Here is a 13,377-nt window from a genome sequence, read left to right as displayed (position 1 = left end):
GAACATTGATGTGGCAGTATCCCTGTAGCATGCTCTTTTAAGGTCTTCAGGGAATAGTCCGAGAGGGGCAATAGCAGGGTCAAATGGTGGTTCCATTCCCAGCTTTCCCAGGAATCTCCAAACTGCTTTCCAAATTGGCCGCACCAATTTGCAGTCCCACCAGCAATGTACAAGTGTACCCTTTTCTCCACATCCTCGCCAGCACTTGTTGTTGTTTGACTTCATAGTGGCTGCCAATCTTACTGGAGTGAGATGGTATCTTAGGGTGGTTTTGATTTGCATTTCTCTGACTGCTAGAGATGGTGAGCATTTTTTCATGTGCTTGTTGATTGATTGTATGTCCTCCTCTGAGAAGTGTCTGTTCAGGTCCTTGGCCCATTTGTTGATTGGGTTATTTGTTATCTTATTGTCTAATTTTTTGAGTTCTTTGTATACTCTGGATATTAGGGCTCTATCTGAAGTGTGAGGAGTAAAAATTTGTTCCCAGGATGTAGGCTCCCTATTTACCTCTCTTATTGTTTCTCTTGCTGAGAAAAAACTTTTCAGTTTAAGTAAGTCCCATTTGTTGATTCTTGTTATTAACTCTTGTGCTATGGGTGTCCTATTAAGGAATTTGGAGCCCGACCCCACAATATGTAGATCTGAGCCAACTTTTTCTTCTATCAGATGCAGAGTCTCTGACTTGATATCAAGCTCCTTGATCCACTTTGAGTTAACTTTTGTGCATGGCAAGAGAAAGGGATTCAGTTTCATTTTGTTGCATATGGATTTCCAGTTTTCCCAACACCATTTGTTGAAGATGCTATCCTTCCTCCATTGCATGCTTTTAGCCCCTTTATCAAATATAAGATAGTTGTAACTTTGTGGATTAGTCTCTGTGTCCTCTATTCTATACCATTGGTCCACCCGCCTGTTTTGGTACCAGTACCATGCTGTTTTTGTCACTATTGCTCTGTAATATAGTTTGAAATCTGGTATCGCTATACCGCCTGATTCACACTTCCTGTTAAGAATTGCTTTTGCTATTCTGGGTCTTTTATTTTTCCATATGAATTTCATGATTGCTTTGTCTATTTCTACAAGAAATGCCGTTGGGATTTTGATTGGCATTGCATTAAACCTATAGAGAACTTTTGGTAATATCGCCATTTTGATGATGTTAGTTCTGCCTATCCATGAACAGGGTATATTTTTCCATCTTCTAAGATCTTCTTCTACTTCTCTTTTTAGGGTTCTGTAGTTTTCATTGTATAAATCTTTCACCTCTTTTGTTAGGTTGATTCCCAAGTATTTTTTTTTTTTTTGAGGATATTGTGAATGGAGTGTTTTTCCTCATTTCCGTTTCAGAAGTTTTGTCGCTGATATACAGAAATGCCTTTGATTTATGTGTGTTGATTTTATATCCTGCCACTTTGCTGAATTCATTTATTAGTTCTAGTAGTTTCTTTGTAGACCCTTTTGGGTCTTCTAGGTATAGAATCATGTCATCTGCAAATAGTGATAATTTAAGTTCTTCTTTTCCTATTTTTATGCCTTTAATTTCTTTCGTCTGTCTAATTGCTCTGAAAAATTGTGCACCATGATCAAGTAGGATCCATCCCTGGGATGCAAGGATGGTTCAATATACGGAAATCAATAAATGTTATTCACCACATCAATAGACTTAAAGATAAGAACCATATGATCATCTCGATAGATGCAGAGAAAGCATTCAACAAAGTACAGCATCCCTTTATGTTCAAAACATTAGAAAAACTAGGGATAACAGGAACTTACCTTGACATTGTAAAAGCTATCTATGCTAAGCCTCAGGCTAGCATCATTCTGAATGGGCAAAAGTTAAAGGCATTCCCTCTAAAATCAGCTCTTAACTCAGTATTTATGTTCTATTTAGGATTCAGTGCTATATTTCAAAATAAGCTACTGAGAGTAATTTAGTGAGTATTTATTAAATGACAGGTATTCTGCCATATCATTACATGCATTTCTTATTTAAGATGGAAAAATCTACTCGAGATTAGTTACTATCTCCATTTCCTGACAGAGTTGCCTGAAGTAACCAATTGGAAATAGCCGAGTCAAGGTTCAAATTCAGTTCTTCCTCAGATACCTGTGCTCACAGATACTATGATATTTAGCTTAACAGTTTGTATTTGAAAACTCTTTTGTATTATATATCTTCAAATATACTGCCTCTAAGCATTTATCATTGTAAGTATTTTTTATCAGTGATATTTGATATTTGGGATATAAATATAAAACCATGGTGGGATAATGTGGGTTCAACTTGGGCTAGGCAAACTCTTTCATTGAAAAATCTGCTTTATGTATGAAATTTATTTATACATGTATAGTTTTCTATTTCATATGACTAAATATAAGGTCCTTTACTATTAATAATTACTTTAAAGGCAAATCGTTTTAATCCCCAATCAAAAGACAGAGAGTGCTGAAAGGATTAAAAACACAAATAAAATGAGATCCAACTAAATACTGCCTACAAAAGACTCAATTTAGATTTAAGGAATTGCATAAGCTGAACATGAAGGGATTAAAAATGAGATAAGTCTTGCAAATGGTAAAAAGGCATAAGGATGGTTTTACTCAGCTAAATTATTCTTGAAGTAAAAAACTGTCAAAAGAGAAAAAGGAGAGTATATAGAGATAAAAGGATCAATGACTAGGAAGACAAAAACAATTTTATATGCACTTAATATCAGAGAGGCTAAATACATAAAATAAACATTTGCAGAACTGAAGAAATAGACAGCAAAAATAATGATAGTAGGAGACTTCACTCTCTCACTTTAGATAATGGATAGATCAACTAGAATGCATGAAGAAACATTGAGTTTAAATAGTACCATAGATCAAATTGACTTCATAGACATGTACAGAACAATCCAACAACAATAGAATCCTATTTTTCTCAAGAACTCATAAAATATTCCCCAAGTGAGATCACACATATTTGGTCATAAAAAAAGCCTTAACAAATTTAAGAATAATGAAATCAAAACAATGTCTTTTCCAAATATAATGGAATGGAACTAGAAGTCAGTATCAGAATGTATACTGAAAAAAATCACAAATAAGTGAAAATAAAACAACTCACATTTGGATCACCAATGCATCATAGCAGCAACCAAAGGGAAACTAAAAGCATTTCTTTAGACAAAAACATAATATGCCAAAACTTACAAGATGCAATTTTATGAGGGAAGTTCATAGATATAAATATTTACAGACTTCAATGGCACTCTAATCCTCACCATAACTCAACAGAAATCAATGCCAATAAAAGGATTAAAACAGAAACAAGCCAGGCATGGCAGCCCACTCTTGTAATCCCAGCAGCTCAGGAGGCTGAGATAGGAGGATTGCAAGTTCAAAGTCAGCCTCAGCAAAAGTGAGGCACTATGCAACTCAGTGAGACCCTGTCTCTAAATAAAATACAAAACAGGGTTGGGGATGTGGCTCAGTGGTCGAGTACCCCTGAGTTCAATCCCTGATAGTCCCCCATCAAAAAGAACTAAAGAGTTAAATAGACATTTCCTCAAAGAAGACATACAGATGATCAACAGGTATATGAGATATTACCTCCTGTCTGTTATAATAGCTATTATAAAAAAAATTCCAAGTGCTGGCAAGGTTATGGAGAAATGGGAAGCCTAGTTAGAAGCCCACCTTTGGGGGGAATGCAAAATAGTATTGCCACCACAGAAAACTATGAAGTTCCTCAAACAGTTAAAAATAAAACTACCACAGGATCTAGAGATTCCACTTCTGGATATTAACCCAAAAGAACTGAACTTATGATCTCAAGTTATATTACTAGTCTCATGTTAATAGCAGCACTATTCACAACATCCAAGATGTGGAAACAATCTGAATGTCCAGAAACAGATGAAGGGATCCAGAAAATATGGTACTGTAAAGACATACAAGGCAATTGTCTTAGTGTATTCTTGGTTGCTGTGACCAAAATACCTGATAAGAACATCTTAGAGGAGAAAGTTTATTTTAGCTCATAGTTCTAGAGGTTCAGTCCATGGAGGGCCACCTCCATAGCTTTGGGCCCAAAGATGAGGCAGAACATCATGGTGCAAAAGCATGGTGGAGGAAAGCTGCCTTGCTCATGGTGGCAAGGAAGCAGAGAGAGAGGGGGCAAGCAGCCACAGGGATGATGAACCCTTCCAGGGCATGCTCCAGTGACCTACCTCCTCCAGTCACACCCCACTGGTCTATAGTTACCACTTAGTCCTTTAAAATTGGGATTGATGATTAGGTTATGGTTCTTGTAATCTAATTATTTCACCTCTCCATATGCCTACATTAAAACAGGACCTTTTGGAGAATATGTCTTCCTCAAATCATAACAGTAACCATATCAGCCTTAAAATAGGAAGGTGATCCTACAGTGTATGGCAACATGGATAATCCTAGAGGACAGTGTGTTAAATGAAATAAACTAGTCACTAGGAGAATAAAAACTGCATGACTCCGCTCATATTGAGTATTTGCAATCAACAAACCCATTAGGCAAAGAATGGAGTGTTGGCTACCAGGGATTAGGGGGAGGAGAAATGGGGAGGTGCTAATTAATGTCCACAAAATTTCAATTATAAAAGATGAATTAGTTCAAGAGATCTGATGTATAACATTGTGCCTATAGATTATGGTACTATGTTAGACACACACTTAAAAATCTGTAAGAGGGTATACTTTGTTTAGTGTTCTTAATTAAAATTTATAAAAGTTTAAAAAAACTCATATAAAATGTAGTTATAAGCATAATAAATATGAAAATTCCTCAAAAATTACATAAGTATTATAATAAAAAATGAACTGGAAATTGATGTATGTGTAGTTTGCAAATTTTGGTCAAAAGTATACCATTTGACATTGGCTGAATTTATCTACAGCTTTATTCTTATGGAGTTAATAGTCATCCTGTAATTAACAAATCCTGGCAAGACTCTATGATCTAAATCAGTCTTTCTTCTCTATGTAACTGCAAAAGGCTAAGGTGACACAAAATGGGCCATCAGCTGGCAGCTGGAAGTTTGCTGGCAGCTGGAAGTTTGCTGGGGCCCCTTTGGCTGTGGCTCTCAACAATGGGCTCTTGCTGATAGAAGCAGAATTAGCTAATGTAAAACTAATAGAGATTATACTTTAAGATGCATCATGTTCCTGAAATAATGCTACCTGGTAATTTGCAAAAATAAAATCACATGGCTCCAGATACTTGTATTTGTAACATTGCCATTAAGTTATTTCTTCATATTATCACTCCTACACTTAATGCAGCATTTCAACTTCATGGCATTTATTTTTTATTTAATGTTTCTTTCTTAATTTTAATTTGTGATTAACATGTGTTAATTATACATATTAATGGGGTTCGTTGTGATATTTCAACACATGAATATAGTGTGAGCTGATCAGAGTAATTACCATTTCTCTCCTCATCATTTCTTTATGCTTTTTTCTCCTATGTCTTCATAAAGTACAGTTATTGTGAACTGGACTCATCAGAACTTATTCCTCTTTCTGTTTTGGTGCCCATTATTCTACCTCCTTTTTCCTACCTTTCTCCCCCTCCCCTATTCCCTTGCCTTCCCAAGGAATCACTATTCTACACTCCTCCACTTGTGGCATTGTCTTTCTGTGTCTGACATATAAAATGACCAGTATCATTAGCCATCAGGAAATGAAAATCAAAACTACTACAATGAGATGTTCTCTCAGCCCAATTAGAATAACTATTGTAAAAAAAAATTAATAACAGTGGCAGGAATGTGGAGAAAAAAGAGGGAACCCTCCTACACTGTTGGTGAGAATATAAACGAGTACAGAATTATGGAGAGTAGTAGGGAGATTCCTTAAAAAACTAAAACTAGAATGACCATAGGATCCCGCTCTCCCACTTTTAGGCATATATTCAAATAAAGTGAAATCAGCATACCAAAGATATGCATGCTTATTCAGTTGCTCTTTCTTTCTTTCTTTCTTTCTTTCTTTCTTTCTTTCTTTCTTTCTTTCTTTCTTTCTTTCTTTCTTCTTTCTTCTTTCTTTCTCTTTCTCTCTTTCTCTCTTTCTCTTTCTTTCTTTCTTTCTTTCTTTTTCTTTCTTTCTTTTAATTTGTTTTCTTAGGGCAGGTTTAACTTAGTACAATGAAGTAGAAAGTACAGAGATTACCCATATAGCCCCTGTCCCCACACAAACACAGCATCACCCACCCTTAATATACTGCACCCTAAGAAAGCGTTACATTTATCACAATTGATGAAACTACAGTGGCACATCATCAAGACTCAAAATCCATAGTTCAAGTTGAAATTAACTCCTGGTGTTGTACATTCTATGTTTGACAAATGTATAATGACATGTGTCCATCATTTTATTTTCATACAGAGAAGTTTTAGTTCTTAGAAATCCTCTGTGTTTTACCTATTTATCTCTCACTCCTCCACACTCTTGCAACCATGTGTGTGTGTGTGTGTGTGTGTGTATGTGTGTGTGTGTATTGCAGTACCAGGGATTGAACCCAGGGGTACTTAACCAATGAGCCACTTCCCCAGCCATTTTCAAAAATATTTTATTTAGAGACAGGGTCTCACTAAGTTGCTTAAGGCCTTGCTAAATTGTTGAGACTGGCTCCAAATTCAAAATACTACTGCCTCAGCCTCCCGAGCTACTGGGATTACAGGCATACATCCCCACGCTTGGCGTGTCATTTTTTGAATGCTTAAATTTTGAAACAAACACTTGTGCACAGGGTTTTTGTGTGGACATCAGTTTTCAACTCCTTTGGTTAAATACAAAAGAGCCAATCATTTTTATGTGTGAATGTTAGAATTTTCCAATATCATTTCTTTTGAGAGATTTTCTTTTTTTCCATTGTATTGATTTAGCTCCTTTGTCAAAGATGAGTTGACCATATTTAAATAGATCTCTTCTAGAATCTTGGGTTTTGTTTCATTTTTTCCAGTTACTTATTTGCCAATATCACAGTCTTGATTACTGTAGCTTTGTGGTAACTCTTGAAGGTGGGTAGTGTCAGTCCTTCATTTTGGTCTTTTTCAACATTCTGGGTCTTTTACCTCTTAAACTTGGGAATCACTTTGTCTATTTCCCAAAATGACTTGTTGAGATTTTCATTGGAATTGTATTGAGTTCTATGAATTAAGTTGGCAATAACTGCCATCTTGACAATACTGAATCTTCTGTGAACATGAGCTATCTCTCTATTATGATGATTCATGTTATCCTTCATTAGAGCCCATAGCTATCAATCATACTGCATAACAAATTGTTTTCGTCAGCTTTTTTTTACTGCTGTGACTAAAAGATCAGACCAGAACAACTATAGAGGAGGAAAAGTTTATTTGAGGGCTCACAGTTTCGGAGGTCTGTGTCCATAGAACCCAGGCTCCATTTCTCTGGGCTGGAGGTGAGGCTGAACATTGTGGAGGGAGAGTGTGGCAGAGCGAAGCAGCTGACATTATGGTGATCAAGAAGCAGAGAGAGAGAGAGAGACTCCACTCTCTAGATACAAATATATACACCAAAGCCCATGCCCCAATTCCCTCCTCCTCCAGCCACACCCTACCACTTCAGTTACCCCTCAGTTAATCCCTATGGGGGGGGGGATGAAATCACTGATTAGGTAAAGACTCTGACAACCCAATCATTTCTCTCATGAACCTTCTTGCATTGTTTCACACATGAGCTTTTGGGGGACACCTCACATACAAACCATAACGTGAATCTTTTTCTGATGTTTGTTCTTCCTATTTGAACTATATATATTTTTTTACCTTTTAATGTGTCCTGTAATTTTTTCTTCATAAGCAGATGCGATTTACCAGATAAATAAACTACTACAAACTTGGCTTTTGGTAATATGCTGGTTAAATGTTGGGAAAAGGGAAGGATCACACAGTTCTATGACTAGGTCTCAGTCTTTTAAGGAGCCTGTACCTGGATTATGAACTTGACATCCCCTTTTCACCTTTCTATTCTCTTCCCTGGAGATGGGACAGGAAGGGTGGAGTAAGCAAGAATTGGTTATTTGCCTTCTCTCCAGTGGAAGACCACAGGGAGTTGCAGTATGTATTTCCCTTTTCCCAAGTCATTTAGATTCATAAACCAAATGGTTTCCCTGAAGGAAGATCTTGTTAAGATGAACAGAATATTTTCCTATATTTCAATTTGTTTACTTTTCCCCTCCCTCTGCCAGAAGCACAAGGAGAATTTTTTTCCAATATTCACCATGAGCAGGCAGGAAGACACAAAAGCGCAGGGATGCCCCCATCCCCTGGATCCCCTGGATTTTTCATCTCAGACTTGTCAACATCAAGTCTCCAGAAACCTGTCAGTCACAGCACATGTTCCCCTACCTAGACACTGAGATTTCTGCTCTGGTAAATTGTAACAAGGTATTCACCTCTCAATCTCGACAATTTGGGGAGTAGACATTTTCTTGTGACCTCATTGCATTTATGGATCTAAGAAATGTTGTTGATTTTTCAATTTGTTCAGCTTTTTAGTTGGAGGAATGGGTATGTGCAACCAGAAAAAAAAAGTATCCTGTTTCTTTGGTGCCTGTGTAGAACCATTAGGAGCTGATTAGTAACCATATATTTTGATAATAGGTATTTTACCATGTGTAATAGAAAAGAGATTCATAGTTCATGATGCTGGGGAATCACTCTGGGTCTGGCTTTCCATCATAACCCGCCGAGGGAAGAAAAGCAATTGATGCTGATGAGGAGGACTTTTTACATAGAGTCTCCATAAACTCCATAGCTATTTTTTATTTTGTAACCTTTTAAGGATTATTAGTAGCAGTTAAATGATAACTCTATTTGCTGTTTCATATTATCTATTTTCTACACTCAGTTTTTAGTTGGTGGAGATTGTTTTTTTGTTTGGGAATTTATTTTAACCTGTTCTTGGTTCATGATGTACTGCCATCTTGATGCATGCTTGCTAGCTTTTGCTTTTTTTTATTATTAGGTATGATACAGTGTAAACTCACAATATAAAAAATGAAATTATGCTCGTATCTTACTGCTGTGAATGTGTTTTTTTCTTTTTCCATCCTCGATTTCCATTCGTTTTGTGATATCCATAACTTGAAAGGTAAGGTGTTAACCATTCCCTCACATATACATATATTTTATACATATATTACACAAGTGGTAGCCAACCCTGACCTACAACCACTTTGGTACCCTTTGAAGTCTCCTGTTCACTTCCTCCCTTACTGCTCTCTCTAAGGTCATGTGAATAAGGGTAGCTAGGCTCAGGACCGCCCTCTGGCTCTTCTGACCCAACTCTGCCACTTCCTGCTCTCTACCTCAATTTTTGTCTCTCTACCTCTCAGCCTTTCTCTGGGTATAGCTTCCTGATACTCCAATTCCATTGAAACTCTGATTACTTGGCCCTCTGATCCTTCTTAGATTTATTTGTTTTTGTTTTTGTTGTTGTTGTTGTTGTTGTTTATTTTGTGGGGGAGAAGATGAGTTTGGAGACTCCAATCATTAGCGAGGGAAGAAATGGTATGAAGTATTACTCTTGTATTGGGGAGACACCCCTACTCTGGTGAAGTTGGTCAGTTTTGCATACTTCTTTTTAAACAAAATATACTATAAATATAGTAAGAAATAGAGATACATAGACATTGATTTTTTTCCCCTGATACTTTGTTCTCATGTTCGTAAAAGAAATAATAAAGTAATCTATGCAAGCAAGTTAGTATACCTCCCTTAGAAAATTATAACAGGGCTTTAAGACTTTTTATTGTTTCCTTAATATTCAAAATCAATATTAATTTTTGTAATTTTATACTTCTCTTTCTGCTTATTTCCTGAAAGCAATTCTTCACGTAATTGTAGATAATGATCACAGTCTCATGAATTTACACATTGTATCAATTATTTTTCCATTGTAGTAATATTCTTTAATGTTAGCTTAGCTTAAGATTTACTAAGGAGTTTGTAGCATTCTCAAAACATAGATAACTACTTACCTAGCTTTTAAAAGGAGACATGTGGTAGGAAAATCATGCCTATGTAAAAAAAAACAAAACATAATTGGAAATATCACCCAGTCTATTGTGAAAATGCAATTACTTTAAAAAATGAATCTGTGAACTAGGTCACTGAAAAGATGTACAGAATATTTTAGTTTTCTTTTGGTCTCTAACTTATTAACATTATTATTTTCAAAGGAAAGGAAGGAAAATCATTATCTGTAAGTTAAAAAATTTAAAGAAAACATGACTTTATAAAAAAAACTAATGATCTGCATATGCCTAGATTAAAAAATATATGAGATGATAAATTAAATATATGTTTATTCAAATGCAGCACCCAGATAAAAATGCAAATGTGGTATGTAAAACCATAAACAGTACTTAATTAAATAATGACTCAGTGTCTGGAGAAAAGGAGACCTATGCAATAACTATCTGTTTTTTTTTTCTTCTTGATGAAAATGCAAATTAAATCATTAATAGTTTATAAATGAGCCCAGCTAAGAGACAGCTAGTGCATATCCTGCTTTAAATTAAATAAAAGCAATAAGTTTCCTGCTACAGTTATTGTGGTATACTCCAAAATCACTTCATATTTATGGAGTATAGGCTTCAAATGTTTTTCTGTTTGTCTGCCAGGAAATCTTCTTTTATGCTACTGAGAGTTTTGCATAAAAAATCGGTTCAAACATTATATTCTTTCAATATTCTATTCTTTTATTTTTGTTTCTTCCAGTATCCCTTTTCTCCCCTGCCTCCTGTTGTAGCCACACAGACCTACATCAGGAGAAAGAGGATAAGAAACAATAAAATCACATCAACAAATTAGTTTTAGGGTCAGTGCCAGAATTTGGTAACTATATTCTTGCCACTAAGAGATATTGATGATAGTTACACTAAGGTTTAGAAAGGTACATTTCCCTTTACTGTTTGTAGAATTTGTTTGTAATTGGTACACCTACTTCACCTCTTTATAACACAGTGGAAAAAGAGAATGAACAAAAGCAAGTATATTACACCATCAACTTTCAGTGATGTGTATATTTTTCAATTGCATAGCTTTTTCATGATAAAGTTTTGTTTATATCCAGACTATCTTTTCTCTGTACTCAAAGTTTTCCTTTGCATCTCCCACTTCCCTAACAAATGAATGCAAATGAAGTTTAAGTCTAGTAAGAAAAACAAAATGTAATTACCAAAGCAAATTCTCTGAAAAAAAGCATTCCCAAACCAAGTACAAACTGCCCTTAGTACACATGTCGATTATCATTGTGTTATTTTCCTTCATTACACATAATAACTCCATTGCTTGTAATGGAAGTATTTGAAAAACTATATATTTAAAAAACCCACAAATTTTCAAAATGAATCAGTGATGTCACATACTCTTTTAAATTCAGATTGGTTAATGCACTGAGATGTGAGGGTAATAAATAGGATTGCAAATTAGGGGAGAATTTTCAGGAGGAAATAAAGTTATTTCTTTATTTAAACTGTTTTTACTCTTATTATTTTACTTTTATTTTTATTTTGTTTGTTTGCAGTGCTGGGCATTGAACACAGGGCCTCATGTCTGCCAGGTAAACACTCTACCACTGAACTACATCCCCAGCCTACTTTCCTTTTAAATATAAAAGGTGGTCATGCCATAAGAAGATGGTATGAACTTATGAAATGATGTGAAATTTTAAAAAATAATTGTCTGCAGGAGAAAGAATAATGTTGATAGAACAGGTTCAAGATGAGTCAAAGTAAAGTAGCCAAAGGACTGTGCATATTTGCATAGCCATGTGCAGCTGTTGAAGAACTTCAGCACCCATTTTTTCATGTTATGTAGCAATCTTGTTTTTAGTAAGGTAGACAACATTATTATAGTTTTAAAGTATAAAAAGGACTTAGAAAATATTAGCTCTCATAACCACAATACATAATTTGAAATTCACAGAGGGTCAAATGCTTCAAAATAGTTTTGATGAACAGGGTAGAGAATTTTATGATTTTCATGGAAGCAACTATCCCTAAAAAATGAACACAGAGTGATTAAAATTAGGAAAGGGTAAGGGTACTATTTACCAGTGCACCTCTACTTTGGAGAATGTTGACCAAGGAAGGTAAGATATGAGGCAGTCACTCCTGTACTCAGCATACGGAAATACCATGAAGACTACAAAATGCAGAAAATGTGTCAAAGGTGGTTATAGCAATTCCCACCACTCTTCTGCTCAAGAAGTAGAGTCAACTTCCTTAATCCATTGAATATAGGCTTGCCTGTGACCACTGCACCCATTTTTTATTAGAATTTTAATCTAGACTATGCCGTTGAAATAGATTTATAAATATTATTGTGTGGTTTCTTTCAGGACACTAGAAGTAGAAATTTATCCATTGGTAAAGTCTCCTTTTTTTTTCTATCTTAACCACTGCAAAACCACCCTAAATGCCCATACAGCAAGTATTTGTTGTAGAAATAAGCAGATTACACTTGTAACTTGAACAGCTAGTTTCTTAATATTTATTTCTCCTTATCTCCTTACTACCGAGCTCTGATTTTCTGGGACATACAAGTGATCACCTGGGGGGGGGGGTGGTGTATTTTCTAACATTCCTTTCAACTGTATGATGTGGTCCTGGCCATGAAGATCTAAGAAGTAGTAAGGCATGTGCCTAACTCCGAAAAAAGGAAGCCTACTCAGCCAGTAGGTCCTTTGATTTTTGAATTTTCCATCAGTCTGTATGGGATATGGCTGTGGCACAACCATTAATTGGGAACATATAAAAGACAGCTGAGTGGGTGAACAGGAGGAAACAGGGCTCCTAATGACATTATGGAACTGTTGATGCTGCCCTAAGTTGCTAATTGTGGAAATTTCGTGGCTTGAAGAAAAATAAACATTTATCTTATTTAAATCTCTATTATGTATTTAGTTTTTTGTTATACATGACTGTACTCAGTTCATTATCTTCATGGAGATCACACTATTCCATTTCCAGATGAATAAAGGGAGTTACCTAGCTGTTAAATGATGCCAGAGGTCATGTAACTTGAGTAGGTTTCAAGGTGGAAGTAGGAACTCTGGTTTCTGATATTTTTTTCCAAAGCTTTTTCTCTTGTAATGAACCCAGGTTGCTGATGGACTAGTGAGATCCTTGAGGTAGGATGTTGCATTTATTTTATTTATTATAATATTTCTTTTTTCTCTTCTGGCATCAGCATATGTGCAGGACACTTTCTTGGTACTCCAGGTAGAGAGGATGACGGACAATTGTCCTGTTTGCAAGGAGTTTATATCCTGATGAGTGGATGAAAGAGTGTATGAATAATTAATACAATG

The sequence above is a fragment of the Spermophilus citellus genome, assembly GCF_964194105.1.
Source record: "Spermophilus citellus genome assembly, chromosome: 12".
Classification (NCBI taxonomy): Eukaryota; Metazoa; Chordata; class Mammalia; order Rodentia; family Sciuridae; genus Spermophilus; species Spermophilus citellus.
Note: the sequence above shows the minus strand (reverse complement) of the source record.